This window comes from Equus przewalskii, chromosome 6 (assembly GCF_037783145.1).
Source record: "Equus przewalskii isolate Varuska chromosome 6, EquPr2, whole genome shotgun sequence".
Classification (NCBI taxonomy): domain Eukaryota; kingdom Metazoa; phylum Chordata; class Mammalia; order Perissodactyla; family Equidae; genus Equus; species Equus przewalskii.
This window is the reverse complement of record NC_091836.1, coordinates 84,324,752-84,341,485: the sequence shown is the minus strand read 5'-3', so window position 1 is coordinate 84,341,485 and position 16,734 is coordinate 84,324,752.

The following is a 16,734-nucleotide window of genomic DNA, read 5'->3' as shown; positions in this document are numbered from 1 at the left end:
ATGCAAGATACTGATAAGAGAATGAAGACAAGCCACAGATTGGTAGAACATATTTGAAGAAGACCTATCTGACAAAAGACTTGTATCCATAATCTAAAATAAAGTCTTAAAATTCAAAAATAAGAAAATAAACAACCCAATTATAAAATAAGCAAAAGATCAGAACAAAAATCTCACAGAAGAAAATATGCAGATGGAAAACAAGCATATGAAAAGATACCCAACATCGTTTATCATTAAGGAATTGCAAATTAAAATGAGATACTTGTACAGTTCTATTAGAATAGAAAGAATCCATACACTAACAATAGCAATTGCTGGCTAGGATGTGGAGCAACAGGAAGTCCCAATCATTGTTGATGGGAATGAAAAATGGTACAGCCAATTCAGAAGATAGTTTGACAGTTTCTTACAAAGCTAAACACAGCCTTACAATACTAACAATCACACTCCTCAGTATTCATCTAACAGATTTGAAAACTTATGTCCGCACAAAAATCTGCACACTGATGTTGGTAATAGCTTTATTAATAATTGCCACAACCTGGAAGCAACCAATATGTCCTTCAATCAGTGAATGGATAGAGAAACTGTGGTACATCCATATGATGGAATTTTATTCAGCAATAAAAAGAGATGAGCTGTCAAGTCATGAAAAGACATGGATGAATTCTAAATGTATATTGTTAGGCAAAAGCAGCCAGTCTGAAAAGTTGATGTTATTACTCCAATGATGTAACATTCTAGGAAAGGAAAACTGTAGCATTGGTGAAAAGATCAGTGTTTGCCAGGGGGAGGAGTAGAGGATTAGGATTGAATAAAAGAAGCACAGGAGATATTTTAAGGCAGTGAAACTATTCTGTATGATACTGTAATTGTGCACATCTGAACTACGCCTTTGTCAAAAACCATAGAACTTCATAGCACAAAGAGTGAATCTTGATGTATGCAAATTTAAAAAAAATCATTTAGGAGGTTGGAGAATCCATGGAGGAATGCAGAATGTGATGAAACAATCTGTTTTATAAATGTATGAAACCACCTCAATGAAGGGGGTAGGGAGAAAAGGTCCTGACCTAACTGACTTTGGAAATGAGTGGAGTCTGTAAGACTAAAGGCAGGAGAAAGTGTACATGGCATTGTACTCTGGTTGATAACCCATGGTGTATGGGTTAACAATTCGGGTACTGTTATGCATATATATAAGAAGTGAACAATTAAGTAATGGATGGAAGGTGATGGGACTCAAGCTTCTTAACATCCCTCACAGATAAGCAAGAGCAGGAGGCTAGAATGCTTGATGTGGTAAGGTACTAGAGCTGGAGCTATCAGGATGAATGCATATTTAACTTAATAGATGGTTACATATAGAAGTATTGTAGATGCATATATATACAGGTTATCGTACACACTTACATTTCCTTGCTCTGTCAGCTGAGAGGGCCTGGAAGCAGTGACATCCCAGTAGCAACAAGCACACCTATTACCCAGATCTTGGTTTCTAATACCATCAGCAACAAAAAGAACAAGGGCTCTTTGGAGAAATGAATGCTTCCAGAACTGAGGCAGGAAATGGACAAGATGAGCCTGGAGCATCTTGTAGTACCAGAAAGTAAGGCAATGCTAAAACAAAAGCAAAAACAAAAACCACACCATAAAGCAGGTGTGTCAAAGGGACACAGGAGCCAACTGGAAGAGCTCCCAACAGCCAGAGCTGGAACAGTTTGAGCAACGACATAAATAAATTCAATTATAGCCCAAAGTATAAACTAAGTATCCATGATGGCATACTAATATAAAAAACGACTGAATAAATAAATAATGGGGGGATAGACAAATCTCTCTTACAGAAGAATTCCAAATAATTTACGTAAATGTTCCATCCTCAGGGAGGGAGAGCATAATTATCCACTCCTTAAGTGTGGGCTGCACACAGGGACTTCCTTTCAAAGAGCACAGCATGGAATGGGGAAAGGAGTAACCTCACAGTGGAGGAATCTGACAAACGCGACCTCAGCCAGGCGACCACAGTTCACAACAATGAGAAGTCACATTGACAGTGTACGTACCCTTGATACAACGTAATGAAAATTGTACTTTACCTCTGAGCTCTTCCTCCCAGAAACCCATAACCAACATCTAATCATGAGAAAAAACAACTGATAAATCCCAATAGAGGGAAATTCTACAAAATACCTGGCCAATACTCCTCAAAACTGCCAAGGTCATGAAAAACAAGGAAAGTTTGAAATACTGTCATAGCCAAGAGGAGCGTATCCTGGATGGAATTTGGGAACAGAAGAAGGACATTAGGTAAAAATTAAAGAAATTTGAATGAAGTATGAACTTTAGTTAATAACAATGTATCGATATTGGTTTATTAATAGTAATGTATTAATATTATTATATGTACCAGATATTGTACCATAAAAATGTAAGGTGTTAATAATAGGGAAGCTGGATGTAGAGTATATGGGAAATCTCTGTATCATCTTTGCAATTTTTCTGTAAATCTAAAACTGTTCTTAAAATAAACCTTATCAAAATGAAAAAACTAGATAAATCACTGCAGTAGAAATCAAGACTCTTGAAGCCAGCAGTTTCTCAGGAGGGGTCTATCAAACTTTAAAGACCCAAATATTTCTGTGTTCTAAACATTATATTTTCATACTGAAAATGGACTATTGCAAATATATTACTTTCCTCCAGAGCACTGAAAAATACAGAAAACCTCTCAATTCATTTTATAAAGCTAGCATAAACTTAGTGACAAAAATAGTACATACACCACAAATATGTAAGCATACAATCCTACAGAACAACTGTATTTATGAATACTACACGTAAAAAAGTCCTACAAAATATTGACAAAATAAATACATTGACATTTAAAAAATAGTAAACCGTGACCATTCAATATATATTTGATAAGTTGGTGAATGACGAGGCAAATTCTAATTGGGAGTTCAAGGATACTTAGAATAACAAAGTCAATTAATACTGACTCACATTAATAAGACAATAATCCAAAGCCCCACAATCATATCAATAGTCACTAAAAAGACATATGATAGACTTCACCAGTAATTTCTGCTTTTAAAAACTTTGCCATAGTAGGAAAAATAAATTTCCTTTATATTCAAAGAAAAATCATATCTGAAACCAAAAACTTTCATCTAGCATGATGCCCATAAGGGGAAACATTAGAGTCATTTCTATCAAGGATGCAACATCTATACTTACTATCATGTCTGTAATTAAACACCATCCCGCAGCTGAGTAATCCAATAAAAAAATATGGGAAAATTCAAAGCCATATTGATATCATCTTTATAAATGGTTTTTTAATGTGATCCAAAAATCAAACCATTAATCCCTCAGCTTAGGGATGGGGTGGCTGGGCACTCCTAGAAAGATAACCATACATAGTCAGTAGTCTTCTTAATCATCTCAGAAAGAAACATCAATAATTTGAAGCAGTCTTCTCCTTCTCTGATAATTCATATATATGGTCTACATTTCACATTATTTTCTAGATTCACATTTGCTGTATCAAAGTATAATATTCAGTACACAAATAGATTGGACTGGTTAATAATGGTGCATATCATTTCCCACTTGAAATGTAGAAAATGATTTTCTCTATGTTTTAAGGCATTTGAGGAGCTCATCTTTTTTTTTTTTTTTTTTTTTTGAGGAAGATTAGCCCTGAGCTAACATCTGCCACCAATCCTCCTCTTTTTGCTGAGGAAGGCTGGCCCTGAGCTAACATCTGTGCTCATCTTCCTCCATTTTATATGTGGTACGCCTGCCACAGCATGGCTTGTTAAGCGGTGCCATGTCTGCACCAGGGATCCGAACTGGCGAAACCCAGGCCGCCAAAGCAGAACATGTGCACTTAACCACTGTGCCACCAGGCTGGCCTCTGAGGAGTTAATCTTATTGGATTGGCTATATATTATCAAGTGAGGGAGGAGGAAATCAGAGGCATGAGGGCTGGGAAATGGCAAGGGTTATGGTAGGATTTCAACTTCAGATAGAAGGGGATATAATTAAATTTCTCACAGTTGTCTCAGTGTATTTATTATTATAAAACTTAAAAAAATAATATTAGCTTTGGAGTTGGCAAAGAGAGGTTTGGAGACAGGGAGAGAGAGAGATGGTGAGAAACGTGGCCACTGCAGAAGAGAGAACCTTGGAAAAAGTGGAGGAACTTGACTATTTCAGGAATGTTTTACAACTCCGTTTCTCCGTGAAATTGTAGGGAAAATATACATTAATCACCAATGATTCTGGAGTTGGATTTGTCATTATTCACGTTTTCTGATATGAAGACATGCTTAGATTGCCCTGTTGATGGGTAGCAAGTAGCAAGGTTTTGGAAACAAGCAAAATTAAAAAAATAAATATAGTAAATGTTTATTGAGAGCTTACTATTTCACAATCATTGTTATACCTTGTGTGGTGTGTGTGTGCATGTGTATGTGCATAATCCCTTACAACAACTGTATTAGGTAGGTGTTATTATTATTCCCATCTTACAGATTTTGGAACCACATCTAGGTGAAATAATAGCCCAAAATAATAATGACTAATAAGTAACAGAGGTAGGATCTGAACCTAGACAGTCTGACTTCAAAGTCCACAACTTAAAGCACTTCAGTCTCAGCCTCTTCCTCTCACTCTCCCATTGTTAAAATTTTAAAGTAATTTCAGAATGAAATACAGTGCAAAGCAAATCCCCCATAATCAGAATGGAAGTTAGAAAACTTAATGTTCAGCTGAGTCTGTGAAAGAAAATACTTACTTTAAAAAGAAAGTGATGATTCCACATTTTATAGAACCATGATTTCTTCAAAAATTCCCTCCTCCAAAAAGGTCCCCATATTAAGACATATGTGTCAAAACAATCATTTAACCAAAATAAGTCCTATAAATATTATGAAGGTGGAGACAAAATTAACATTATTTATTCATGATTAAGATTGTCTACCTAGAAAAAAATGAGAATCATCTGAAAAATAGAATTAATAATAGCATTTCATAATGTCCAGTTACCAAATTAACATAAAAATAAGTGGCCTCTCTACATAGTAGAAATAGCCATTTAGAAATACATTTAAAAAATCCGATTACCAATAGCAACAAAAATGCAAAATAACTAGGACAAATCTTAAGAAGTAATATAACAGATCTCAGAAACACTGCAAACTTAACTTAGGGACAAAAAAGATGTTAATAAATCAGGAGACATTCCATGTTTCTGGATTAGAAGCTTCAATATTTTAAAGATGTCATTTCTCCCCAAATTAATTTATACATTTAATGCAATCCCAATTAAAATTTGATGAGATTTTTGTTTGGAACTTGACCAAATGATTCTAAAGTTCATTTAGAAGAATAATTTTGTTAGAATAGCTATGAAAAGACCAAGAAAAATGAGTAATGAGATTGACTAGTCCTTTTAGAAACTAAATTATCACTGTGGTATGATACCAATGTAGTCAGACAGATTCATGTAACTAGAGAGAAAATCCAGAAGTTGATTTAAGTATGTATAATAATTTGGTATATATTAATGATGTCAGTTTAAAATATTAGGGAAAGAACCAAGTAATTATTAAATAGATTATTCAGTAAAATGTGATTGGGGGCAAGTAGATAAACATTTGAAAAAACAGATTTGAGCCTTAATCCTTAATTTATACAAAAATAAATTCCAGAGAGGTGTCAAGATGGTGGTAAAGGCAGATTCTGGACTCACCCCCTCTCATGGACACAGCAAACTTAGAACTACTCTGGAAACAATTGCCACTGAGAACTGAAAACTGGATAAAAAGAGCCCCTGCAACAAGGAACAGTCATGACTGAGGTGGAAGAGGCAGAAATTTCTTTCTGGAGAGAAAAAAAGCCACCTTTGCATCCATGGCACTTCCTGGCCAGCCAGGAGGAATCCTAAGGTATACAGCCTTCCCTGGAGGAGTGGGGGACCTGAGCGGGTGAGTGTTACCACTATAAGCATCATTTGGACTCAGCACAACTGAAATGGGTGTCATAATATCTGGTTTTGCTGGCCATAACTACAATGAGGAATACCTCCAGAAAAGCTATCAGATATAAGGGTACAAAAAGCTGGCTCTTAAAGGGCCCATGCACAAATTCACCCTTTTTGGAAAGCAATCTAAAACCACCAGAAAGAAAGGTGCACAGCCTCTTTGGTGAAAAGAGACACCTGATAGGCTCTAGGTGCATCTCGGTGAGAGGTGAGACCTCTCCAGGGACTGAGACATTGACAGCAGCCATTATTGTAACCTAGTACAGGCATGCTGATACAGACACTGGCAGATGACATTGGAATTCTTCCCCAGGCCTGTTAGCCCAGGGTCTGCCCCACCCACTAGAGCACTGATTTAATCCAGCTCAGCCAGGACAGGCAGCTTGCCCTAGGGATTGGCCCCACTCAACAGCAAGTCATTGGGCATCTTATGGGCCTACATAGGTTGGGTGCCTGGATCCTCTGCAGCCTGGAAAATGGGTCAGCCTCTGTGGGGTAAAGCTTGTATGAGGAGTGAGTAGAGTGTGGGAGGCATTGGTGGAGTGTATGGGGCCTCTGCAGTGGTGTAACTGGGTCTGCTTCAGGGGGTGGGGGCGAGTGCATGGGGCAGGACTGTGTCAATGGGGTGTGTGGCCCTGTGAGTGATGGGGCTTGTCAGCTGCAGCATATTTGTGCTTCTCAAACAGCCAGATAGAGGAGTGGCCCCACCTTCCAAAGCCTGAAACAATTGGGTGCTCCCATGCCTAGGGCCAGCCCCACTCAACTGCAATCCTGAGAGAGCTGACAATAGCCTTGCAGGCCAGAGTCCTATAGCAATTGTAAGCCCCTGAGCCTAACAACCAGCCACACTGGGGGCCTACTCACTTAACAGAAAAACTGCAACAAAAATGTGCTGTTAAGCCTTATAACCAACTGTGCTGGGGCTCCCCATGCCCAATAAAGTGACTGAAGGGTCCATATCAGCCACACACTGCTGAGCATTACAACTAGCCAGCCATGGGGACAGCCTAGCCTCCATGGGTATCTGAAACAAGAGCAACCCTGCCACAACAGAAGAACACATGTAGCACACACAGGGGTCACTCCTGGAACATTTGGAACTGGTAACAAGAGGGAAGCACACTGCTGGGCCTCATAATGCATCTTTTACATAAGGCCAACTCTCCAAGATCAGAAGTCATAGCAGACCCACCTAAAACATAGATATAAGCACAGAGAAAGAGGCAAAATGAGGAAGCAAAGGAATACATTTCATGTAAGGGAACAGGGTAAAACCCCAGAAAAAGAACTAAATGAAACAGAAATAAACAATCTACCTGATAAAGAGTTCAAACAAAAAGTCATAAGGATGCTTACTGATCTTGGGAGAAGAATGGATTAATTCATTGAGAACATCAACAAAGAACTGAAAAATATGAAAAAGAAGCAATCAGAAATGAAGAATACAATCGTAGAAATGAAAAATTCACTAGAGGGACTCAATAGCAGAGTAGATGATACAGAAGAATGGATCAGCAAGCTAGATGAAAGACTAGAGGAAAAATCACCCAAGCTGAACAGATAAAAGAAAAAAGAATTAAAAAGAAGGAGGACAGTCTAAGGGGCCTCTGGGACAACATCAAGAGCACTAACATTCATATTATAGGTATCCCAGAAGGAGAAGAGAGAGACAAAGGGACAGAGAATCTATGTGAAGAAATAACAGGTGAAAACTTTCCTAACCTAAGGATGGAAACAGACATCCAGGTACAAGAAGAACAGAAAGCACCAAATAAGATAAATCCAAAGAGGTCCACATCAAGACACATTATAATTAAAATGTCAAGAATTAAAGAAAAGAGAGATTCTTAAAAGCTGCAAGAGAAAGGCAACAAGTGACATACAAAGGAAACACCATAAGGCTGTCAGCTGACCTCTCAACAGAAACCTTACAGGCTAGAAGGGAATAGCACAACATATCAAAGTGCTGAAAGGAAAAAACCTACAGCCAAGAATAGTCTACCTGACAAGGTTACCATTCAGGATGGCAGGGGAGATAAAGAGTTTCAAAGACAAGAAAAAATTAAAGGAGTTTACCTCCAAGAAATCAGTTTTACAAGAAATACTAAGGGGCTTATTTAAGTGGGAAAGAGAAGATCACAAATAGGAATAAGAAAATTATCAAAAAAGAAAAGGCAATGAAATCACTGGTAAAGGCAATAATACAGTAAAGGTAGCAGATCAAATCACCTATGAAGACAATATGAAGGTCAAAAGACAAAAGTACTAAAATTACCTATTTCCATGATTAAAGGGTAACAGATACACACACATACAAAAAGAGGATATGATAATCAAAAACATTAAATGTGAGAGGTGTGGAGTAAAAGCATAGAGCTTTTAGAAAGAGGTCAAACTAAAGAGACCATCAACTTAATACAGATTGCTATATATGTAGGTTATTGTGTATGAACCTTATGGTAATCACAAACCAGAAACCTAAAATAAATACACAAAAAAATTAAGAGAAACGCACCAAACATAATACTAAAGAAAGCCATCAAACCTCAAGGAAAGAAAGCAAAAAGATATTTCATCTAAATGGCAATGAAAAGAAAGCTGGGGTAGCAATACTTAGACAAAATAGACTTTAAAATAAAAACTGTAACAAGAGACAAAGAAGGGCACTATATAATGATACAGGGAACAATCCAACTAGAGGATATAACAATTGTAAACATCTATGCACCCCACATAGGAGCAGCTAAATATATAAAGCAATTATTAACGGACATAAAAGGAGAAATAGACAGTAACACAAGAATAGTAGACGACTTTAACACTCCACTTACACCAATGGATAGATCTTCCAAACAGAAGATCAATAAGGAAACATTGGCCTTAAATGACACATTAGACCAGATGGACCTCGTAGATATATACAGAACATTCCATCCAAAATCTGCAGAATACACATTCTTTTCAAATGCACATGAAACATTCTCTAGGATTGATCACACATTAGGCCACAAAACAAGTCTCAATAAATTTAAGAAGATTGAATTAATTCGAAGCATCTTTTCTGACCACAAAGGTTTGAAACTAGAAGTCAACACAGGAAGAAAATCAGAAAAGCCACAAATATGTGGAGATTAACCAAAATGCTACTGAACAATGATTGGGTCAATGAATACATCAAAGGAGAAATAAAAAAATACCTGGAGACAAATTAAAATGAAAATACGACGTGCCAGAATTTATGGAATACAGCAAAAGCAGTTCTAAGAAGGAAGCTTATAGCAATACAGGGCTATCTCAACAAACAATAAATCTCTCAAATAAACAATCTAACAGTGCACCTAAAGGCACTGGAAAAAAAGAACAAACAAAGCCCAAAATCAGTAGAAGGAAGAAAATGCTAAAAATCAGAGCAGAAATAAACGAAATGAAGACTAAAATAAAATAGAAAAAAATCAATGAAAGCAAGAGCTGGTTCTTTGAAAAGATAAACAAAATTAGCTAGACTCACCACAAAAAAAAGAGAGAGAGTTCAAGTAAATAAAATGAGAAATGAAAGAGGAGAAATTACAATGGACACCTCAGATATACAAAAGATTGTAAGAGAATACTATGAAAAGCTATAGGCTAACAAATAGAATAATCTAGAAGAAATGGATGATTTCTTAGAATGACACAACCTTCCAAAACTGAATCACAAAGAAATAGAGAATTTGAATAGACCAATCACCAGTAAGAAGATCGAAGCTGTAACCAAAAACCTCCCCCAAAATAAAAGTCCAGCACTAGATAGCTTCGCCAGTGAATTCTACTAAACATTCAAAGAAGGCTTAATACCTATCCTTCTCAAACTCTTCCAAAAAATTTAAGAGAAGGGGAAGCTTCCTAACTCATTCTATGAAGCCAACATTACCCTGATACCAAAAGTATACAAAGATAACACACAAAAAGAAAATTATGGGCCAATATCCCTGATGAACATTGAAGCAAAAATCCCCAGAAAAAAAAATACTAGCAAATCAAATACAGCAATACATTAAAAAGATCATACAGTGTGATCAAGTGGAATTTATTGCAGGGATGCAAGGATGGTTCAACATCAGCAAATCAATCAAAATGATACACCACATTAACAAAATGAAGAATAAAAATCACATGATCATCTCAATAGATGCAGAGAAAGCATTTGGCAAGATACAGCATCCATTTATGATAAAAATTCTGAATAAAATCAGTAGAGAAGGAAAGTACCTCAACATAATAAAGGCCATATATGACAAACTCACAGCTAATATCATTCTCATTGGAGAAAAACTGAAAGCTATCCCTCTAAGAACAGGAACCAGACAACGATGCCCACTGTCACCACTCTTATTTAACATAGTATTAGAAGTCCTAGCCAGAGCAATCAGGCAAGAAAAAGAAATAAAAGGCATCAAAATTAGAAAGGAAGAAGTGAAACTGTCACTATTTGCAGATGACATGATTTTATACATAGAAGACCCTAAAGAATCCGCCAAAAAAACTTTTGGAAATAATAAATGCATATGGTAAAGTTGCAGGATACAAAATCAATATACAAAAATCAATTGTGTTTCTATACACTAACAATGAAGTAGCGGAAAGAGAAATTAAGAATATAATCCCATTTACAACTGCAAGACAAAGAATAAAATATCTAGGAATAAATTTAACCAGAGGCAAAAGATCTGTATACTGAAAACTATAAAACATTGTTGAAAGAAATTGAAGAATACACAATGAAATGGAAATGGAAAGATATTCCATGCTCTTGGACTGGAAAGAATTAACATGGTTAAAATGTCCATACTTCCTAAAGTAATCTACAGATTCAATGCAATCCCTATCAAAGATCTAACAACATTTTTCACAGAAATAGAACAAAGAATTCTAAAATTTATATGAAACAACAAAAGACCCCGAATAGCCAAAGGAATCCTGAGAAAAAAGAACAAAGCTGGAGGTACTACACTCCCTGGATTCAAAATATACTACAAAGCTATAGTAACCCAAACAGCATGGTACTGACACAAAAACAGACACACAGATCAATGGAACAGAATCGAGAACCAAGAAATAAACCCACATGTCTATGGACAGCTAATTTTGACAAGGGAGCCGAAAACATACAATGGAGAGAGGAAAGTCTCTTCAATTAATGGTATTGGGAAAACTGGACAGCCACACACAAAAGAATAAAAGTAGACCATTATCTTACATCATACACAAAAATTAACTCAAAATGGATTAAAGATTTAATGTAAGACTTGAAACCATGAAACTTCTAGAGGAAAACATAGGCAGTCTGCTCTTTGACATTGGTTTTAGCAGCATATTTTCAAGTACTATGTCTAACCGGGCAAGGGAAACAATAGGAAAAATAAACAAATGGGACTACATCAAACTGAAAAGCTTCTGCACAGCAAAGGAAACCATCAACAAAACGAAAAGACAACCTAACAATTGGGAGAAGATATTTTCAAACCATATATCTGATAAGGGGTTAACATCCAAAATATACAAAGAACCCATAGATCTCAAGAACAAAAAAACTAACAACCCAATTAAAAAATGGGCAAAAGATCTCCACGGACATTTCTCCATAGAAGATATATAGATGGCCAACAGGCACATGGAAGGGTGTTCAGGATCATTAGCTATCAGGGAAATGCAAATCAAAACTATAATGAGATATCACCTCACTCCCATCAGAATGGCTAAAATTAATAAGACAGGAAACAAGTGTAGGAGAGGACGTGGAGAGAAGAGAACTCTCGTACACTGCTAGTGGGAGTGCAAACTGATGTAGCCACTATGGAAAACAGTATGGAGAGTCCTCAAAAAATTAAAAACAGAACTACCATACGATCCAGCTATTCCACTGCTGGGCATTTACCCAAAGAATATGAAAGCACGAACGCATAAAGGTACATGCACCTCTATGTTCACTGCAGCTTTATTCACAATAGCCAAGACTTGGAAACAACCTAGGTGCCCATCAAGGGACAAATGGATAAAGAAGATGTGGTATTTATACACAATGGAATACCACTCAGCCATAAGAAATGATGAAATCCAGCCATTTGTGACAACATGGGTAGACCTTGAGGGTATTATGCTAAGCAAAATAAGTCAGAGGGGAAAAGTCAAATACCATATGATCTCACTCATAAGTACAAAATAAAAACAACAACAAACAAACACATAGTGACAGATTTGATTGGCGGTTACCAGAGGGGAAGCTGGGAGGGAAGAAGGTAAAAGGGCTAATTAGGCACACGTGTGGTGATGGATTGTAATTAGTCTTTGGGTGGTGAACATGATGTAATCTACACAGAAATCAAAATATAATGATGTACACCTGAAATTTATATGTTCTAAATCAATGTTACTGCAATATAAAATAAATAAATAAATTCCAGATGTCTCAAAGTTTTGACTGGGAAAAAAACACTAAAACACAAGAATATATAAATAAGTTTTTATGTAATCTTGTGGTGGTGAAAAGACTTAAAAATGTGTGGACTCAACGGCTGAAAGGAAAAGCTTAATAATGCATTTGACTACATAAAATTCCTTAACTTGTGAATAACAAAAATAAACCCTGATCCACTCATCCACCTAAACACCGTAAACAACATTGAAAGACAGACTGAAAATTATTTGCAAGAGACATTGCAAACAAAGGGTTAGTTTCTTTGGTCTTTTCAGGGTTCATACAAATTAGTAAGATAAAGAAGATATTCTAATAGAATATTGCCTAAGGATAGGTCAGGCAATTCACAGAAGAATAGATACATATGTTTTTAGATTAAAAAAATGCTGGACCTCACTAGTGATCAAGGAAACACAAATTAAAACATCAGTGAGATGTCGTATCTTGCCTATTAGGTTGAAAATGATAAAAAATAGTGATAGTATTCAGTGTTGACTAGGGCATGAGTAAACAGGCATTCTCATGTGCTTTGGCATAAATTCAACCTGATGCAACAAAGTTTCTAGAGAGCAGTTGGGCAATATATTATCAAAATTGAAAATGTACATCCTTTTTGTTGCAGTAAGGCAATTTCTAGAATTTAATCTTAGGGAAATAACAGGACAGGTGTCTAAAGATACAGGTCCAGAGAGGTTCATTTCAACATTAGTGGAATAAGAAAAATTAGAAAACCCTATTAATGTTTAAAATAAGCTATTCATTAAATACATTATGGTATCTTCACACAAGGGAATGCCATGTAGCAGTTCAAAAATGGTGGGAGATCCATATTCATGAAATGATATCATGCCCAAAAAATAGGAAGTGAGAAAATAGCATTTAAAGCAGTTTGTATAGCATGATAGCATTTCTCTCTATATGTGTTTGTGTGTGTGCCTGATTGTACAATATTAGTTATTTCTGAGGATATCTTTCTGCTGTGTATGTGTAAGAAAACCCAGCTATTTCACTAAAACTCTGTAGAATATTGTTACAAGTAGAGTCAGGTAAGTTACCATCTTTGTCGCTCAGTTCCCCATCAATAAAACATTTGCTTTGTAGCATTGTTATGGGGATGAAATGAATTACATGTAAAGCGCTTAGAACAGAGCCTGGCACATAGTAGCCTGTGTTCAGTCATCAACCACTGTCATTATTCCGACGATCATTATCATTATTCCTATTAATACCCTCCATGATGTATGAGAGAAAAGAGGGGAAACAGCATTCTCCACAATAAAACAAAACTCTGAGCAGCTCTGGCATCTTGCCGTTCATTCCACCTTGGCTGCCATGTGCGATGGTGGGCTCTGCAGGATACAGAAGAACCTGGTGCACGCTGGGAAGAGGATGCAGGGCCAGGGCCACACCCTGTGAGAGTGGGCTTACTTGTGAGTCTTGGTTAGGATACATCCAGGAGCTCCTGGAATAATCGGGTGAGATGTAGGGGTGCCAAAGGCCTAAGGACACAGGTCAGAGCCAGATCCAGTGCAATTTCTCCGACATTGTTTCCATGTCTCCATTTGGGCCTACGGGCTGTACATGATGCTAAAGTTCATATATAGCCAGACTATATACAGCCTGAAACCTATATTCACAGGTAAATTAAAAGCAAATAGACCAACAAACATTGTGTATGCTTAAGTTTCCTATTTAGGGAAATCTGCAGTCTTGAATACACCCTTAGTCCATCTCAGCTGACTCCTGCAGATACTGCCACAGACAGCCTTCCGCCTGAGCTAGTTAAAAAACTACCCAGAATTGGGGAAATTGATCGCATCTCATAATGGCCAGTTTTTATTTTAGGCAGTTTCCCCTAACCATGCCTAAACTGAGCCCCCGCCCGAAAGTACGTCCTTCTGAGCCTTTTCTACCCGTAGAGCAGCAGAGTGACATTCAGGATGCCCACGAGGAGCAGATAAATAGCTGGATCTTTTTACCACAGAGAAATGTTGATTTCATATTTGTCTGTGCACGTGAGATGAATGCTAGGCATGATTTACCTACTCCAGAAAGTGTTGCCTGTAACGTGGAGACATAGGACACTTTAAAAGGAAGAGTAACCACAGCACACAGCTATTCATCTTCGGCTGCCTCTGGGAACCACGAGCTGATTAACTTTTACAGCGGCTGGCTGCCAGGAGCAGTTGTCAGCTCCCACTTCCATGTGGCTCTGTCCTCTCTAGCTCCTCACTGGCGTGTGGTTCCCTGACACCTCACTCCCCACCCTCAACCCCTGCACCCCCTTTGGCAGAGTCGAGAATTAAGTCACTCTGTTTTCTGAGTCAAGACTGATGAAGTTCCATATTGCTCACCATTGCCACTTGTCATCACATTTGGAAACCTGTACATTCAGAGTCAATTGCTGGTTAGCTGTCTTGCCTATGACAAACCTTCCTTTTCCTCTTCTAGGTAGGCTTGTGCACTCCAGGATTAGACCCTGTTTCTATCTCCTTAGTTCTGATTGATTCCTTGGGCTAACACCCGTCTTCCTGTAGGTTAAGACCATAGTAACCCCTAACTCAGAATGAAGGTCCTGTTGCCCTTCCTGGCCCATTCAAGACCCCAAGCCTAGTCCAGGTGGCTGGAATCTTGTTGCCAGTGAAGAAAATTTATGGATAGCCTTTGCCTGTCTAATCTTCCATCCTGCCACTTGAAATCTTTACTGCTATTCTGATTGTTTGGTTTGCCCTTTGAGTGTCAGCCAGTTTATAATGTAGCCAGATGTGCTTCTAGAACAGTGTGAATTGTCCATCCAGATACTGCTTTTGGAGACTCCTCCATGAGCCAGTCACTGTTCTAGGTACTGGAGCCACAACTCCATGTAAGAGCCTGCATTCGTTGTGATGGCATTCTAACAGAGAAGGCACACATTAAATTAGAACACAACTATAAATAAGGTCATTTCAGATGGAAAAGTGATGATGAGAATAAAACAGGGTAATTGTTTAGGAAGTGACTGGGCAGTGGATAACATTTAGTAGGGTAGTCTGGAAAGTTCTCTTTGAAAAGGAATGACATTTGAGCAGAGAGTTGAATGGCAGGAAGCTAACTATGAGAGGGTCTAGGGAAGTGAATTTCGGGGAAAGCACACAGTAAGCAAAGCTCAGAGCTGTGAGTGAGAGGAAGGTGGTTTGGAAACAGAGACAAGGACAGCAAGACTGAAGTCAAGTGAGTGAAGACAGCAGGTGGCAGATAGGTTTGGAGTAGGCAGTGGGGGCGCTTCATGTAGGGCCTTGCAAGCCATGGGAAGGAGTTTGGCTTTTCTGTCGAGTGCCATTGGAAACCTTTGGAGAGTTTTACCTGGAGAATTGGCTTATCTGATTCATCAGCTACATGTTGCTTTCCTCTCTCCTGTCAACCTGGTGATTATCATCACTTCCAATGCCATTCATCCAACCTATGACAGCTACCCATTTCCGCATATGGACTGAAGGAAATAGAGACATCACCCAGGAGGGTGGGTGACTCATTTCAGCCCATAAAATCACAGTGCTGTCACCACGGCCCATCCATCAGTGGGGACCATGGTCTTTAGTTGGGGTTTAGCTGGAGCTCAGAAAATCTTCAGAGAGGCATATGGTCAGACAGGGGAGTAAAGACAGAGGAAGATTGCCGACTGGAAGCAGGCAAGAGGGTGGCCATGGGTCTGTGGGCAGTATTAATATGGAGAGGTCAAGCTGGAATAGCCCAGGAGGCCCAAATTTGTGCTGGTGGCTGAGACAGGGCCAAGGAAGGGTTGCAGTGGGCCCACAGCTCTCATAAGAGCTTAGAGAAGATACCCATCCTCGTACTGGGAGCAGCACATTCCTAGAACTGGCTGCATCCTATGGTCATTAGGACTAGATGCCCATGATGGTACTTATATTCCTACCTCGGTTGTCAGGTCACAAAGCACTTCTTTTTGGCCTGAACTCAGCTGAGGGTGTGTCAACAGTGAGTGTGAGGTGGGGATGGGTGAAAGCGTGGTCCTACTGAGAGCTGGATGGAAGGTGGATTTTTTTAATCAGAATTTTCCATCTCAGGGCTATAAAGAGTTACAAAAATTTCTGGTAGCTGGACTCTGATCTGTTATTTCTCAGGACTTTAATTCTGCATAAGGTCTCTGTGGTCCTCAAGCTTTGAAGACAACATATGGGTAGGTGGAAGCAGTGAATAACATTTTTGAATATGTATTATGTTTCGT